Below are 18,465 nucleotides of genomic sequence, written 5' to 3'. Positions count from 1 at the left end.
GTCACAGCAAGCCCTCTCTCTCTTTCTTCTCTTTTTACTGGGAGTAATGACATAATAGTAACCACTAGCACTGCACTTTTATCCAAAGTAGGGATGCACCAATACAAGCATTGGATATGGGGCTGATATCAGACGAAAGGAGGTTATTGTACTGGAGGACATCCCCGGTACAAAATATGACGCAAAGAGTCTTGGGAATGAAAGTGGGGCGTGGACGCACATAAATAAATCTGCTATTGGTGCACTGTTACTTAGGGCATATTTTGTGTTCATTCATTCACCGCAATATCACCAAATATCAAACTGGATTCTAGGAACATAATACAAGGTCCATTATGCTACTAGGCTACAATCATCCACCTTCATGACACGCATTTGCCCACAGCAGTGTCTGTGTTGTTGATGTGACGCAGGCAAAGGGACGATAAACATGGAGCCAAGTGATCTTACCATATTTTTCTTAATACAATTGAATACGCGGGGCTTCACATTTGACATGCTCTGCAGATCTGTGTCGGACGCAGAGATATTCTGAATCTGGCGAAGTGATTGTTTGTGTGTCGCCAAACACAGACACGAGGTCGTTTTAGAGAAATATACATTTTTGCTGTAGGCAGGGTGAGCTGTGGTCAAAATGGATTAGGAATTTAAAGTCTGTCTGTGATGTGCTGATAGTTGCACGTACCCTGTGCGTTGCAGGTTAGACACCTGTTGGAAAGGTGGTAGAGAAGAGGCTGTACCCTTTCGTCTAAAAGTCAAAAACACTTTGTTGTGTCCCAACGCAGGGCTGCGACAGCTCCACTGATGTTGACGTGCGAGTGGGGTTATGCCACTCTGACGGTGTTGAAGCAAGTTGCTGCTGCTGTGTTTTGCTTGTCGACTATATTTTGACAAATCCGGCACATCACCCATAGCAACGGTTGCCAGGTGGAGCTCTGTCAATATAGGACGCAGGGCAGGACTTGCAAGCGACTGGGATCCTGTGGGATGGGATCTGGTTGAAGCGCAGCCCTTCGGACCCGACATGGTTCTCTGACACTAAAAGGGCTTTTGGATGTGAGGCAGCGCCTTGCTTTAAAGGGGCAATAGACACATTTGCCGCTGTCGCGAAGACAACCGCATGGCTTTACGTTTTCCTCAGAGTGCTCTGTGGAAATGATCAACACCGCTTTGGAAGTGAGAGAGAAGAAAGAAGCATGCTCATTGAAATTGAACTTATCACAATTTTAGTTTTGTTTTATTTATTTTGGCTGCGCAATCATAGACATACAGTGTATACCGGCATTTCCGTTATCCGGTAACTGCTGGTTTTTGACCGGGAAAATTTGTTGTCCGACATATTTAAATCTCTCTTGTTATAATGTCCAGTGAAAATAATTCCCTCCGAGCACAATTTGAATTAGTGCTGGGCTGATCATTCCGAGTTAAAAAAAAAAAATCTGCAGATCTGTTCCTTTCTGTGCTCAGCAAGTTGCTGCGGGAAGCCAATCGGTTTGGACGACCTAAAGCTGATCTGAAAGCTTCACCTCTGACCAATCACATTTGTCGACATAGAGCTAAGCCCCGCCCCCTCCCTCGTGGACAGGTTGCGCACACGGAGCGGAGACAGAGTTGCAGCGTCTAGAACTCTGAGGAGAAACACAAAGATCATATGTCGTTGGGACACATACATCCTTAGCTTGGCGGGTTTTTTTGGGGATATTTAAGTTCCGACCCAAAGCAGACGGTAAATATTCATTGTGTAAAATATGTCGACAGAACATCCCGACGAAGACGGACAACACCACAAACGTTATTATTTATTGAGACCTCATTGCCACATTTATTTAGTTTTTGATTTGATCAAAATGTTATTTTAGTGAAATCTTAATTAAAGCTGCTGCACTTGTTACTTGTTGTTCACAATTGGAAAGTATTTGATTTCAAGTAGTAATATTTATATATTTTTTAAATATTTATAAAAAGAAAATGCGTTTACTGGCGGGACTTTTATTTTTTAATCTTCAATAAAAAAAACATTATATCTATCTTTATCTATATCTACATGCCTTAATGATGTCATTCTCATGTGGTTGACATCAGATCCACCGGTGTTGTGTTTTTTTCTGGCGCCATCACCCCCCTCATCATCCATAACAAGAATAATCATGATAATAAATCTAGCTGCATTTTAAGGGTGCAGAAAAATTTACCCAACACACATTATTATTATTATTATTAAAAACATTTTGTAAAAGCAAATATGGGCAGAGGTTTGGTAGCAGTTGGGTTCATCGCTATGAGATAATAGTTAATCCGAAGGTTTCCATCTTGAATCACTGATCATTAACCAACACCCACATAAGGCTTTTAATAGCGGTTCCCGTAATGCTCTTGAGCAGGGCTCTTTAAGGAGCTGTATGTGTGAACGCAAATGTCAGAATCATTTGGACCAGCCAGCACCCTAGTACAAAGTCCACTTAATGTCCGATTGAGCGGTTTGTGTGAACAGAGCAGGTGATTGTCCGGAGCATTCACAGCGAGCGAGTGGTGTGTCGCATGTTGATGACGTCTCTGTCATGCGCCAGTTATTTACCTTCTGGGGATCTTCATGTACGGAGCGTAGCTGCTTTGTACTGCTTTCTGCCTTGCTTTATCTTCCTTTCCACTCTTTCGTGTATATTATGTCCAAATACATGGCGTATCAAAAAAGACAAAAAAGAAAAGTCGGTAGCCTCGTCCGCCATCTTGCGTGTGCTAAAACTCCAAAGTGTCACGCGTCATTGCGTCGCGCCCTGCCTCCTGCACGCTCTACCCAGGCGCCGCCCCTTGTCTAAAGCAAACAGAGTATTTCCAGGTAGTGTAAACACGTCTGACACGGCCAATCTCCAGGCTCTTGTGCTAAATGTGTGAAAGGGCAACTCGGAACCTGATTATCCGGATATTGTCCGGAGTTCATGTGAAAGCCTGAGCGTTTTGTTCGCAGCGATGACTTTGTCATTAGTTTACCTCGTTATTTGACATATTGGCCACGTCAAATATTAACATCCCACATTGTAACATTATATAAATGACAGAAAATAAGGAAAAGCATAATAGGTCCCCTTTAATCGATTAGGGTTCTGCACAGTGCCGTACTGTCTGCGTTTTGGGTTCACAGTGGTTAATTGTATAGGGAGCAATTGAATTTTAAAGCAGCCACAGTAGGCCATCTGTATCTCTCACTCACATCCTCCTACATTTCTCTCTCAGGCAGGAAGTCGAACAAACGACTGCCCTGTTTCAGCCTCCCTGTGGCAGGAACCTAACGCTGACTTATTTGGGGCTTGTTGGGGTTGGTTTGGGTGATGAAGGCTGTTTTCGAAGCAGCAGTAAAACGTCTTCCCAGATCTAACAGACTGATCTAATGCTTAACGGTTTTCATTGTTTATCATGTCAGAAGGGAAGAGTACTGTATTTTAAACCCCTGGCGACTGATAGAGTGTTATCTTAAGGGAGAGGTTTTCTATTTTTCAACCCAGGCCGTATTGAAATATTGGTTCCACAAACCCACTGAACGCTTTACCATTGAGAAACCTCTTGCTCTGTCCAACAGAGCAAGCAAAATCACCCTTTTTAAGATGTTCAATTTGGAGGAATAAAAACCCAAACTCTTGCAGTGTTGTTGCCATGTTATGGCCCAGAGAGCAGGGGGCAAGTGGAGCACTGTCCATGCCAATTTCCCCGCACTGAGCTGTCACCGGTCCAGTTTCAAACCAGAGCTGGGAAGCACAGGCGCGTTCGGCCAAGGCCTTATGAACCGGTCTATGGTCCATAAGTCATGGTCCATAACTTATAATACCCCACCCAGCACTGTTTAGAGCACACTGTATTTCCAGCACAACAGTTGCTACTGCTGGTCGTGGTTTAACTGGTCCTTTTGGCACCACACGGCCCCACTGTGGCTGCTCCAAGGCCACAGCTTGAAATGTTTCACACCTGATTTTCATCAAAGTGCGCAACCATTGTACATGCCAACTGATGAAAGCATCCAGCTTGACTTTTTTGCTTTTTCACATCTTTACTCAGCGAAAAGCTTAACTCTCAGAAATATAAAAGGAGGCTTTTTCGACAAACTCTAGGCCAACTTGTACAGTATACTGTAGCTACCCGGTGGAAAGAAATATGAATGTACTATGAAAATATCCCAAAAAATAACACTGGATTCCTTGGTCTAATCCTGTTTTTGGAGACAGGCGTGTTTTATAAATGCACTTCAGAGGTCAACATTTTTTTCTCTGTATCAGGAGTTTTAAATGTATTAATCACAATGAACCGTAACCTCAAAAAAAGAGCCTACATGTCAGTCTTACAAACAAATCCGTTTCTTAAACTGCACATTTTGCAAAATAGAGGTAAAATAGGGGTATGCTCTATCTTTTTTGTTGTTGGTGGTGAATAGGCGGTGCTACTCTCTCCGCTTTACAAGCATCATATTATAAATCAAAACAGGCCCAGATGATATTTTTGAAGTTCATCTGTTCTATGATTTGTTTCATGTGTGTGAGAGTGAAGAGAGAGCACAGAGCCATCCTACCAAGTCTTTTACCAAAGGCCTAATTACTTCAACTCCCACACATGCCAACCTGCTGTTGGAGTGGGCAGAAGAATACGCTGCAATCCATGTGAAAGGGTCGCTGTGTGACAGTCCAGTTTTGCATTCACCCTCTATTCTTTCTGCCTCAGCCTTCTCTTCTCCTCCCACAACACAAGTTATTTTCAGATTCCTGTGACTGGACGCCTTTAACAGAGATGAACAAAGCCCTAATGATCCCATAATGCACTTGATTTCAATTTAAATCCAGTTAAATGTCAAAGCTTAACATCTCAACCAGTCAAGAGCGACCTATCTCGTCCTAATCCTGTTAAAGGGAAATTCCCCTGCAAAGCAACATCAAACTCATTTAACTGACGAACTGTTAGCAGCCACAGCAACGGGAGAGAAACAAGGTGCAGGTGCATGTCAGAAGGACGTATACTGCACCTGCCAGCTCTCCAAGCCAACATTTTGGCTAAATCAGGGGTTCCCAACCTTTTTTATTATCACGCTCCGGACCACTGCGCACAAAATATTCAGAACCGTGGGCGCGAGGGGGGATCGTGACGCGGAGATCACTTCCGAAATATTTTTTTCTAACTTTTTGATTGTGACTCGGGGTATCAGGGTGGCTGTGGCCCCCCCCTGGCCACCCCTTGGCGCCACCCCTGAACAGGGCACCCGTCCGCCTTCTCATGGCCCGAAGGCAAATGTCCCGCGGTCCCGCACCGGTCCGAGGCCCAGTAGTTGGGACCCTCTGGGCTAAATTACCTTTTCAATCCTTTTGCCATAAAATGGTTTCAGTTTATCAGCCTCTGTAGCAGGTGGACAACATTTCACAGGCCCATCCTGGGTGTGTGTTTCTGTTTATCTGTCTCTCCCTATATTTGTCTTTGTTTATGAGTGGTGTGTGTGTGTGTGTGTGTGTGTGTGTGTGTGTGTGTGTGTGTGTGTGTGTGTGTATGTATGTATGTATGTATGTATGTATGTATGTATGTGTGTGTGTGTGTGTGTGTGTGTATGTATGTATGTATGTATGTATGTATGTGTGTGTGTGTGTGTGTGTGTGTGTGTGTGTGTGTGTGTGTGTGTGTGTGTGTGTGTGTGTGTGTGTGTGTGTGTGTGTGTGTGTGTGTGTGTGTGTGTGTGTGCGGTTGAGCCAGGACTGTATTGTCAAAATAACTCAATTATTGTGGTTGGGATGGGGCAGCACTGAACATCCCGCATTGGGTTGTCCTTGATGGCTGTGCCTGGCTGCATGGGCACCGTTACGGCAGCCTCTGTCTGTTTAATAACGTGCTGTACTCTGATTCATACACGTACAGTTGAACATCAGACTCAGCTTCTATCGAGGTAACAGTAGAACAGACTGACATTGATCAATACAATTTGCAAACCCCCGCCGATATTTCATGGTTAATTTGTTCAATGACCAAATAAAATATTACTTATTGTACCCTGATATTATACGATGCAATCATGGTATGGTAGGGATATTGTACCACTGCATATAAATGCATGCTCCCAGTGGATATTGCCAGCGTTAATCTCAATGTGCTTACAGGCTTTATATCTAGCGAAGTTAAATTGGCCATATGTAAAATGCTGACACACTCAATCAGAAAAATTGATGTGCACGTGCTTGGCTGCATTTTACACACACACACACACACACACACACACACACACACACACACACACACACACACACACACACACACACACACACACACACACACATATACACACACACACACACACACACACACACACACACACACACACCATTTTCAAATACTTGCACATGCATGGCCTTTAATTGGCAAAAACACAACCAAAATATAAAATCCACACATACATCTATACATACACATGCACTATATTTAGCTGATGCACATTCACAAACACACACACACACATACACCTTCACTATACACACACAGAGACACACTCACACATTGTGCACTAGAACAGATTATGCACTTGTTCATGCATGTGCACTATTATTATCCAGTACATATAGCCAACATACGCGCACATGGTAGACCTATCAGATATGGGGGCCTGTTAAGTCCAGGGGCCCCTCGGGGACCTTGCAGTTTAATCAAGCGGAGGCTGTGCATCAGTTTTCCGTGGCATTAAGGATAAAAATAGTTTCCAAGAAGCTGAATCCACTAGCATGGAAAGTGTGTGTGTGTGTGTGTGTGTGTGTGTGTGTGTGTGTGTGTGTGTGTGTGTGTGTGTGTGTGTGTGTGTGTGTGTGTGTGTGTGTGTGTGTGTGTGTGTGTGTGTGTGCGCGCGCGCTTTTGTGCAGGTGGCTAAACTCACTAGAGTCTATTCCGTTCATATTTCTAATCCTTCTTCTTTTTCGTTATTGAAGTAAGGATGCAGATACTGATACCACATATTCATCCGATACCAGACTGGAATTAAAAAAATCTGGTGCCGGGAGCCACATTAAACATGTGAGAAAGAAACATAATTTGATTTTCTGTTGTTGTTTTTTACAGAAAGTACCGTGTTTGTCTCTAATGTAGAAAAATAATTCTGTCAGTCATTATGGATTAATTACCCAGGGTTAATGGTCCAAGTCTGTATGAATGAGTAAAAGTGATGGATGGGATTGATTGTCTGTATCAGTCAGTGCTTAACTCTTAGGAGTTGTAGCAGTGAAAGGCTGCTTCACTGCCGAGCTGTTTCAATGTGCATTTGTTCCCGCGTGGCTTCAGGAGCTTCATCAAACTTTCATTGATACCATCAGCTGAGCTCACTAAACATGAGCAGAGAGGGAGAGGTGAAGGCAGCCTTGAAATGGCATAAAAAATATCATTCCTCATCAAGTTTGAGCCTTTTAGTTTCTAGTCTCCAGCGTAAAACACAAAATTGGCAGGTGTGGGTGTGAACCCGTCTGTCGGGTCCTCTCTTGTTCAATTGGCTGTTAGATGATGAAAAGCCATCTTCGGCTAGCATTGGTGAAAGTGTTACAATGGCGGACCAGGCTAGTTCTTAAACCAGGGTGTTCCATTGACGGTAAAAGTATATCACAACTACCTTCCAATATGGCTGACAGTTAACTGCAAGCCACAGTGCACGCAGCACGAGCTTGCTGAAATATTTTCCGTGGTAGTTTCTTACATCCTGAACAATGGGGTAGCTACTGTAGTCCCGGTTAAACTATTTTCACAGTTACTTCTGGAATCTGAGATTCACCATCCACTTCTTCAGGTTTCCCAGTCAAAGGGATTTTCGCAACGGGGGGGAACCCACTTTGGGAACCTTGTCTCTAAGGCTACGGTCGCACCGCAGGCCAGAGTGGCCCAGACGTTTTGCTCGTAGTTGACTCAGATCTGTTTTTTTTTTTTGCAAGACAGTGTGAACAGCACAAATCACAAGGAATCTGATCTTTTGTATTCGTAATGGGCCGCTTTCACATGTGGTCCTAAATCGGATACAGGTCATATTTTTTTGCAATGTGGCTTCAGTCTGAATGTTTCACATGGAGGAAAATAAATTCAATAAGTACATCTACAATAGAGGAGTATTCGGGTCACGCAAAAAAAAAAGTACCCCTGTGTTTCGAGAATAAACTCGGAATTCCCCACCTACACCATGGCCGCCTGCCCCCCACCGTTAAGCAATGTATAGAGCGCGGGAAGGGAAAATAAATAATGGCTAGATAATTGTATTGGATGTTTCCTCTGAGGGAGCGATCGGGGCTCAATTTGCGCTCATTGTGTTTTTATTTTAGATGTATTTTATTTGACTAAATTTCCTTATTGAAGGAAACAAGAAAAGCACCGCGCCCCTGTCTGGAATTTGAAGATCTCATCCGCGAGATTGATCCGAGGTACGCGGTCCCAAGCCGGCCGACAACCAACGTGCATTTGCTCAACGTGTTTACTTGCGTACAACAGCGTGCTGCGTGTGACGTCTTTGTTACTCTTTGTTACTCTTTTCTGCATGCGCAGAAGTAACAAAGACGCAGTTCAGGACCGTGACCCGTTCACACTGGAACCTGATTTTGGCCACATTTAAAATAATGAATAAATCCGAATGTAGAGCTAAGGCTCGAACTTGAACATATCCTAAGTGATGGTCGCTGAATTAGCCAATTTGGCAGGGAGTGTCAGGATGCCGGTGATTCCCAGCATCGCTCTGACCTTTGACCCTTCACACAGACATGAAAAAAATGACGGTGACCATTGTAGATAATTAAACCCCTTTCCCACTTGCACTGGAAGCTACTAAATAAATCTACTGGCAATGTTCCGTATTGGTGTCATGGGGGAACAGGAGAACGTTCTGTAAATTTCCGGTGCGCCAGCTGGACTGGGAGCGAGCAGAGAGGGAGAACGGGTGGAGAAAGTTCCTTCTCCGGAGGCAGAGGGTGTAGGACAGGTTGAAAATAATCAAACTTATTTGACAAACACTGGGTTAGGGTTATTGCGTCCGGGGACGGGTGCTCTGTCCCCGCCCCGTCAGCGCAGGGAACAGAGTCCGTCCGGGAGAGGACGGGGAGGTGGAAACCAAAGCGCGGGTCCCTCTGAGAGCCAGGAAAAAAACGAAAACCGGCAGGGCTTTGTGTCAACTTCTTCTTTCAAAATGACTTCAAATCAAAGTAGTCATCTGTCCTGCGTCTACCGCAGTAGCTCAGTATGGTCTACCTTAGACCGGTGGAACTGCATTGAATCGTTGATACTTCACGCTGGCTCAACATTGCTAACTGCACCCATTCTGGCTGGAAAATAAACCAAGTTACATCTTTAAGGACAATACTTCTCTTGGGTTAAATGGTACACGTGTAGCAACCTGTAGTTAGGCCTAGTAGATTCAGTATTATCTTCAATCTACAGATTTAGATGTGACTAGACCGATTCAATTGGGGTTTTTTTGGGCTCGGAAAGGCGACCATTTCCGCTGTGAAAATAAAGCAACGAATCAGAATGAAATGCCGGTGTGAAACCAAAGTCAGCAGTTTGTTCATCATCTGCTTGTGATTTGCCTCGTATAAAAAAACAAAATGCGTCCACCCGGAATGTGACAAATCGATCACTTTGTACGTGCTCGTAACTAAAATGCCATTTAAACTGCCATTGTTGCTCGCTGACGGCATCTAACAATTGTCTGCCCGTTTGCCAGCGTGCTGGTCTTGGTGGTGGGTGGTTATGTAAGATGGGACTTGCCAACGTCAATGTAATGTTGGTGCTGTGCCTGCGCTGACACCGCTGGCCCCAGGCAACACCAGCTATCATCTCCCCCGCCTGAAATGTCCAGCTAAACAAATATAAATAGATGTGAAATGCCATTGCAATTATGTGCAATAACTATTTTACGTGTCAGATGTAATGCCTCTAAACTTTCTTCATCCATCTTCATCCATCACTCACCCCATTGGTTTCTGCTCTGGTGTCGTCTCCAACATTGTGTTTGCATTTATTCGTTGATCGCAGCCTTCTATCCGTACGGACTCGCACTAAATGCATTTGTCAGTAGTTGTCAAAGGCAACTATACAACACAGCGATCATTGACAAAGCCTTCGAGAGAACCCAGCGCCTCTGTTGTCAAGGGGCGGTGGATAAAGCCGAAAGAGTGTGAATGTGTGTGGGTTTTGTTTTCCTTGAGAAGTGACAAAGATGGGAGGGGGGGGGTTCGTTTCTGCTACGGTGCCCGGTGAAGCCCTGGGGATCCTCCACGCCCTGAGACACGCACACACATACCGGCTCCATCCCAACAGGCCTGGGTCTTCAGCCAATCCCAGCTCAGCCTCCTCTCTTATAGAATATGCAATCGTGTTGACCTACAAAATCAAAGGACTATGGAGTGGATAAAAAGGCAGAAAAAGCAAAGTGCGTGCGTGCGTGCGTGCGTGCGTGCGTGCGTGCGTGCGTGCGTGCGTGCGTGCGTGCGTGTGTGCCGCGCTGCCGACCTGCGAGAAACGATCCAGAAGTAATACTGGTTTAAGTGCCCTTGAGCAAGGTGACATGCGCCACTCTCTCCTCTCCTCATCAGCATGGATAGCTGCAAAGTGGGGATCTTTTGGCAACTTTATAATTATTATTATTATTATTTTTTTCTTCAATTTTTTTATTAATTTTTTTATTTTTTATTATTACATTATTTATTGAGGTAGAATGGGTTAAAGATAAAGTAATATCTGACAATTCCCAATCCTTCAAGAATCACTATGGACAAACATTGGTGTCGCTTTTGGACAGTAGAGTTCATGGCGTATTACAGGTGAATCGCAGGAACAGGAAGCGTTGCATAACTTCCCTCCAGAAAAAAAACACCTTTTACTTGCTGCTCATTTTGTCGGCTTTTATTACCGTTCTTTGTCAGGGAAAAAAAAGATCTTCACCACTCGAGCCTCACTAGGTCTTCCACTGGGATTGTTCCAACCCACGCAGGAGGGCGTGGGGTCTTCCGAAGATCTCATCCTGTTCATCTCTTTTGTCATTTTCCTACTTCCACCCTCCCCTTTTTTTTTTCTCTCACCTATATTTCACCTCAAAACATGCTGTACTCTGAATTCACGGAGTGATGGGATTTCAAATATAGTCGGCGGGGGTGGAAAGTGACAAAGTACTTTTACTTAAAAGCTGCACTTAAGAACAATTGTTGAGGTATTTCTACTTGAATTGAGTAAATCACTTCGAGGGGGACTTTGCTTTGACTCCACTGCATATAAAAGCAATATATAACTTTATTTCTCTGCATTTAATTGTAGTGACCTCCAGTTACTTCTTTAATTACAATGTTTTTTTACACAATGCAATGTGATTCAAGATACGCGTGACAATTTTTGGCGTACTTTTCCACCTGTGATAATTTGTACCTTTTTAGATATTGCTGAATTATCTGTAGTCAAACTTGGAGACTAGGGCCCTCTTTCTGGTTGTCTGTCTTCTTTAAAGACACAACAACAGTGTTGCCGGTACTTGCATCACTACATCAAGTATTAATTGACCTCTGCAGATATGCATTTCCCAACACAAATCACTTTTTTATCTGTAGCTATCCTTTCTCAGGGGGAGAATAGTGGCTTGGATCCGGAAAACACTCTGGTCATTACCGTTGGTTTTCCCGTAACAAGGACCCAGCGGAGGCGTGAATCAGAAAGCAAAGCCTGTGGAGTTTAGCGAGGCACCTAAACAAGGTGAGGTCTTAATTACGTTAGACTGAGTTGCAGGAGCCGAGCGATCGCATTACACCTCCCTTTTTACACTTCCTGCGGGGGATCCTGGGAGATGCGTTCCAGCGCATTAGAGGGGGAAAGGTGCTTCTGCTTATCCACTTCTGCTATTGTTGTTATTTTTATTTTATTGTTATCCGGGGAGGGTGAACAGAGCTCTTGCGCTGGGTTTTAAGTGATACTCTGCCTCCACATCCACCTGGGAGCTGACGGTGCAGTGCAGCCGCAGTCCTCCGCTGCTGCTGTTGAATCAGTGCCGCTGCAGCTGGTCCTTGTTCTAGAGGCCTATACCAGCCCATTTTGATGGTGGTTGGAGTTCGCATCAGAAATGTAATTTACCCTGTCCAGAATCTCATAATTCTAATGGAACTCAGAACTGCCTCATTTGTACTTGGCTGGCACACGATGCCGGCGACGCTCTGCAACGTTAGGCATTTCAATGTGTCCAACATGCAATGCACGACAGGGCTCGATCTTTTTCTGTCAAAATGACTTCAAATCAAAGCAGTCATCTGTCCTGCATCTACTGCAATAGCTCTTACAGGATGTACTACCTTATACTGTTTTCACACCAAAATTTGACTTTGCTTAAAATAGGCGATTGACACCTTTCCCATTGCCAGGAGGAATGGCAGACTTTTCTGGTGTCTCACATTCAACGTCATAAACATGCCGGAAAAGGGGCGTGTCGCCAGTGCGATTGGGAACAAGACAGTAGAGGAGACAGCAACTCAAACAAACAACAAAATAAAACTGTAAAACACGGGGGGAAAAAACATTTTTTGAGCCGTTGGAATGAATCGGATCGTTTATGAACGACCCAATAAAGGAAACAGAATGGAGTGTCGATGGGCCCTTTGGCGGCGGGGAGCAGGGACCGGATTTCATGGTTCGCCATGCGGAAAAGAACTCAATAAGTTCTGATTTTGATTTTGGATTCTTAATCTGATATGAAATGATGGAATGATACGCAGATATCCCTGTCCGTGCCCCAACGTACGTAACTTCAATGTGCGTCGCATCGCGCCGGTAAAGGGGCCAACATGAGTGGGTCGACCCAGGTGTCCTGTTTACATCGGAGCCAATCGGAGCTGAAACCTGGGTTTTACCTTCCCCACTGATGACAAATGCCGGATGTCAGCGGGTGTTACCTGGTTTTTGGCGCAGTGGGAAAGGGGTATTAGATATGAAGATATATGGAACTGAATTTGATTGTTGATGCATTGCCCTGACTGACGATTACTAACTACACTCGTTCTGGCGTGAAAATAAACCAAGTTATATCTCCAAGGACAATCCTTCTCTTGGGTAAAATGGTACACGTGTAGCAACCTGTAGTTTGGCTTGGTATTACGACGATGGGGAATTGCATTTCTGCTATGGGGCCCAGGGAAGTCCTTGGGATCCTCCACGCCCTGAGACACACAGACCCGACAGAGAAAGGTGACACAAAGCAGCTCAAAATTACTTCATTTTGGGAGACAAATTTTGCAACTATTGTGTTTTCACAGAGCACGGCCCATTCTATAGGACGGAACATCATAATCTACAGTACATATAGAACACATTTGTGTACTTTGTGTTTTTTGACCTTGTTGACAAAAATTGCTAATAGTGATATCTATACCAAGTAGCGAATGGTAATGAGGTTCTCTTCAGCTGTAAGGCGTGTTGATTTATGCACAGAGGCTGAAATGGAGGTTGTTGGATGATATAATATTCCCATTCATGAATAGAGAATGAAAAGAAGACCTTTTAAATAAATTATAGTTTGGCTTGTACATTTTGGATGGATGGACTGAACTCTTCATTCACTGTTTAGGTTTGCTGTTGTTTTGCTCACCCTCTCTCTCGCTGCAGTCCCTTAACCCTCTCACCCAGTGAGTGAAGTGTGCCTGTAAAGGTTGATGCTAATAATAAAAGGGTCTTAGTAAGAACCGTGGACTGCACACCACTTGTGTAAATACTGCAGTGATACTGCCACCAATGCAGAAGGCAAAGGGTAGAATCAAACTCTTCTCAAAAATACTTTGTGTCCTGGCCTCGTACCTCTGTAGGCTCCTTGCTGCATACTGAGAACATGATAAGTTCAAAACATATATCTGTCGCGATACCCTGCATCTCCTGAAAAGTTTGTACGTTTTTTTGGGGGGTTTGTAAGGTTGGTTAGATAATCTGGAAAAAAAATCTATATTGTAAAATGCCTATTGTTTAAAATCGATTATGAGAGAAAGTAATATAATAATAATAATATACAGAAAGATAATTTTCAGAGTTGCAGGATCAAAGAACGGTTTCCAAAGATCTAAAAAGAAAAAAAAAAATCCTGTAAGTAGCTGATGGGCATTTTAGATAATTTATTGTTAAACGATTGTTATGGATAAATTTAGCTCCGTAAGCCTGCAGTGGCATGTAACCCTTTTCCCTTGATGACAACCTATAGTCCGTCAATAAGATCAATAGTGTCCCCAGGGAATGTTGTGTTCCACAGATGATGTTTGGAACGACCTATGATCCCAGGCCTGCCCACTGGACCATTGGACAAGCCAATGTCTTTCCTTTCAGATCCTTGACAGGAAGTCCAGATTCAAATAGGACGAGAGCAGCGGAAAACCGCTGAGACATCCCAGCATCTCCTTTGATTGACGAGTAGAATAAATTCACATAAAGGTGTATTTGACACTGGAGCTTATCGACAATGTGATTAGGGGAAAAAATTGTAACAAATGGGGGACCTGTTATGCAAAAAAATTTCAGCTTGTGCACATACATTTGTGTCTCTGATGGGCCTACGAACACACAAACTGTGCAATAAGACGACTCGGTCAGCTTTTTGTGGGAAGTAAAATTAGAACCGCCTCGCATCTGAGTAACTCAATCAACAAATCTTTTAAAAGAAAGAGGAATATCTACCAACTGTCTGTGAAGAAACTGCAGACGATGGAAATCAAAGTATTTCATAAATTATTCTGCTGTTTCTTAAAAAAAAACAAAAAAAAACCTTTTTTTTTAGTATGCGGAACATAGACCATTTCTCCAAACAAATAAAAATTATGTGTTTTTGTTGTAGATGTATTTATTTTATTTTACGAATGAAACAAAAATCCCCGTGTCTGAGAGTCCCGGTGCCTCGCGGTGCGCTGTCCGTGCCTCCCACAAGCCTGGACGAAAGTCAGAACAAACTTTTAAATGAGGCCTTGTTGATCTCATATGAGTGAAGTTATGAGTTATTAGTTAGAAGTTTTTGCTCGCCTCAGATTTGTTCAAAAACAGATTTTGCTGGACTGATAAGGTGAAATCAGTGAAAGTTAGGGAGTAAAACAATGAAACCTGGAAGCCATGCTCAAATGCCATTGGCTCACAGAACCCGGAACTCGTGCTCAAACCCCATTGAGGGTGGCTCTTTGCACAGAAGAGAGCCCGTTTTGGAACAGGATGGTATAGAGGTGTTAGAGTAGATGTTAGAGTGGCTGGAATACATCATCTGAGTGGTATTTTCAGCAAAAAACTCTGAGACCTATATTAACTTGTGTTAAAGGGAGTGTGGTGTGGTTTAAGCAGCCACACCTGTCTTGGGTCTAGGAAATTGGGCCCGGTATCAGGGGTGGCTGTACGCCTGTTGCTCGTTAGAGCAATCAGCAAGCAACAGGTAAATCACCCATACACACACACACACACATACACACAGACACACACACACACACACACACACACACACACACACACACACATAAATGGAGAGCCTTTGTGATGTATTGACATGTATATGAAGGCTTCAGCATGAATGTGAAGCTTAAAATTTCACCTCATGGTAATGCTCTTCCAATTCAAAAAGCTCTCCAATTGTGGAGACACTACAAATTAACCCAGCTTAAAATAACCCAAACTGTAGCAGCGGTAGGAACCCTGCTAGGAAGCCGAACACAAGCAGGTAGTAGAGAGCTCCGGCAGAGATGGAGATGTGAAAGTGCCCTGGGTGAACGAGCCTGCTTGGATAAATATTTATTAGGAGAAAGTGTCATATAAGGATGTGCGGTACAAAGATAGCGTCACGTGGCCCCGCCAGTATTTACTTTACCGGCTTTACGTGGGATTTGGAGAGACTGTTAATATTCCATCAGGCTCAACAGAAAACCCAGCATAGAATACAGAGCATAATCCTCGCGGAGGAAAGAGACGCGCTCTCCTCCGTCTCTGCAGGGCTGACAAACTAGTTTGGGTTTTGCTGAGACGTAACTCCAGGAAAGCTCTGCCTCTCCTGCACCCATGGCAACATCAAGCCGCCTCAACTTGAGCGAGCTCTGCAGGTCCATTTTCAGCCTTCTCAGGGCCCACAAACGTCCAACCCATGTCCATTACGAGAATAATCAGATATCACACATGACAAGTTGAGGCAAGGCGATAACAGCAGCCCAAACCTGCCTGTTATTTTTGTTCCTCGTGTGGTTCGGCCCAATTGCCACTGACGTTTTTACTGAAAGGCTTTGCTGCCGTAGACCATAACATAACCATTATGGCTGGTTTTCTCACTCCACATGGAAATGGTTTAAAGTGAGAATAACTGTAACCTTTCTCCTTTTTTCAAACTGGAGCCGTAAACCAAACATTTCCCTAAACCTTATTAGCCCTTGGTCTCACAAAGCTCTCAAATCAAAAAACTTAAAGGGGACCTAGTACGCCTTTCCTTATTTTCTGTCACATTGTGTGATCCACCACACGCTGACCCGGCGCATTTCAGGGCAGCCTACTTTTGGCTGGACGTGAAAAACATTGGAAATTCCTTTTTCATCCGAAATGGGATAACATTTTTTTTATTTGATTTCTAAATAATAGCTAAATATTAAAACATCGAGGCCACGTGATCCACTAGCATTACACAGGGAAAAAAAGCTTCTCACCCAATTGCAATACAGCCGAAACGGCGATCTTACGGTTGCAATGCAAACATGCAGATCAAGATCAAGAAATGCCGCGCAGACCCGGCATGGCTGACGTGGTCGGTGGAGCTGCAAAAGTGGATTCAATAGGAAGCAGCACTTACTGCACACCACGCCGCGCCCATACGCTGCACCAACACGTCCGGTGGACTTCTACCGTGATACAGTAATACCACGGTACACGTGTGCATATTGAACCGTGGGGGACGGCGTACCCAACGGTTCGATAACGTACCGTGCACCGTTCCTTTCCCTAGAATGCGCGCAACGGCACAACAGTGAGGGAGCAGATGGAGGATTTGGATGTGAAGGCGCGCGGGCTGTGGTTGGTGATTAAGTTGCGGTCATTACTTGCATCACTCAAATAATATTATAAAAAATGCTTTTTTTTAAATTGTTAGACAGAGCTGCCAAGTCTCATGCTTTGACAGTCAATCAGTTCACACACTCACATGCCAAACCTCGTATTTCTCATGCTGAGAATCCCCAAATCTTTTTTTTTTTAATTCTATGCATATATTTCCTCACTCGCGCTTGCTTGATGCCCGTCACTCTCTGTCACCCTCTTATTATTTGGTGTTTAAAAAAGCACAATTTAAATTTTTTTTTTTTTTCTGTGGAAGCACTACTTAATATATAATATATATATATATATATATATATATATATATATAATATAACCAAGCCAATAATCAGTAATACAGTTAAGATGGAAATATGAAAATATGAGTGTTGTGTTGCATGTAGATTTCGGTGGTGCTCCAAAGTTCTATGCTCATGCACCCACCTTTGTCTCCAAAATCTGTCCCCCCATGTTTCTCTCTCTTGCTCTCCTTAGACCTACCACTCTGAAGTCGCTTGCTCTCTCTCTTTCTCGCTCACTCGCTCGCTCTCCCTGAAGTGTTTATATAGTACTGCAGCCATTAGAGCAATACGATCTATCTCTTTCTGTTTGGGTTGGAGTGCATGTGCATTTGTATGTGTGTACTGGATTACGAGGCTTGAGTTTTGAATGGTTTTACGTTGGAAGTGTTCTTGCCAAAATGGTGACCGAATACGTAGTTGTTTTTTTCTTTTTTTTTTCTCCGGTGTGTGTGTGTGTGTGTGTGTGTGTGTGTGTGTGTGTATGTGTGTATGTGTGTATGTGTGTCTGTGTGTGTGTGTGTGTGTGTGTGTGTGTGTGTGTGTGTGTGTGTGTGTGTGCGTGCGTGCGGGCGGGCGGGCGGGCGGGCGTGTAAATAGTTGAACTCCATCTCCTTGTTTGGCAAAGCATCTCCCTGGAGAACGGCTACAACCGCCACTCTTTCTGTGCTGCTAATTCACCCCACCCTCTCTCCCTCCCTCTCTGTCCATCATCTTCTGTCTTTCCTCCACATTTGATCTTACACCCACCTCCTAATCATGAATAATCCCTCCTGCCACTTAAGGCCGAGCCATCAGTATAGGAGTTTATTTCACTGGTATTTCATCGAAGAAAAACAGGTATAGGTGCAGCCCTTGCAAGCTGGAGATTTAAACAAGGAATATTAAAATTCTGAATGCCATCCAGCTGTGGAATAAGTAAATACATCAAATAATCAGGCTGGGTTAAACATAATTTCAATGCAATTCTGTTTTTTGAAATTTTTTTTAATTGTTATATCAACACTATATTTGGAAGTTGGGCAACCGTTTCCCACTTAAATGAAATACCACCATAGTCATAAATTAATCGAAATATTTCATTTCTGTATTAGACTGAATTTGTTCTGTGAAATATTTCTCTCATGCTCGTCAGATG

General features: G+C 43.7%; 1 protein-coding gene across 1 annotated transcript in view; it reads left to right on the top strand.

Moving 5' to 3' along the window:
• Nucleotides 1–18,465, top strand: part of cttnbp2 (cortactin binding protein 2) — a 65,198-nt gene that overhangs the window by 15,241 nt on the left and 31,492 nt on the right. The window lies entirely within an intron of this gene.

The sequence above is a fragment of the Zeus faber genome, assembly GCF_960531495.2.
Source record: "Zeus faber genome assembly, chromosome: 6".
NCBI classification, from domain to species: domain Eukaryota; kingdom Metazoa; phylum Chordata; class Actinopteri; order Zeiformes; family Zeidae; genus Zeus; species Zeus faber.
This window is presented reverse-complemented; position numbering and strand designations above follow the sequence as displayed.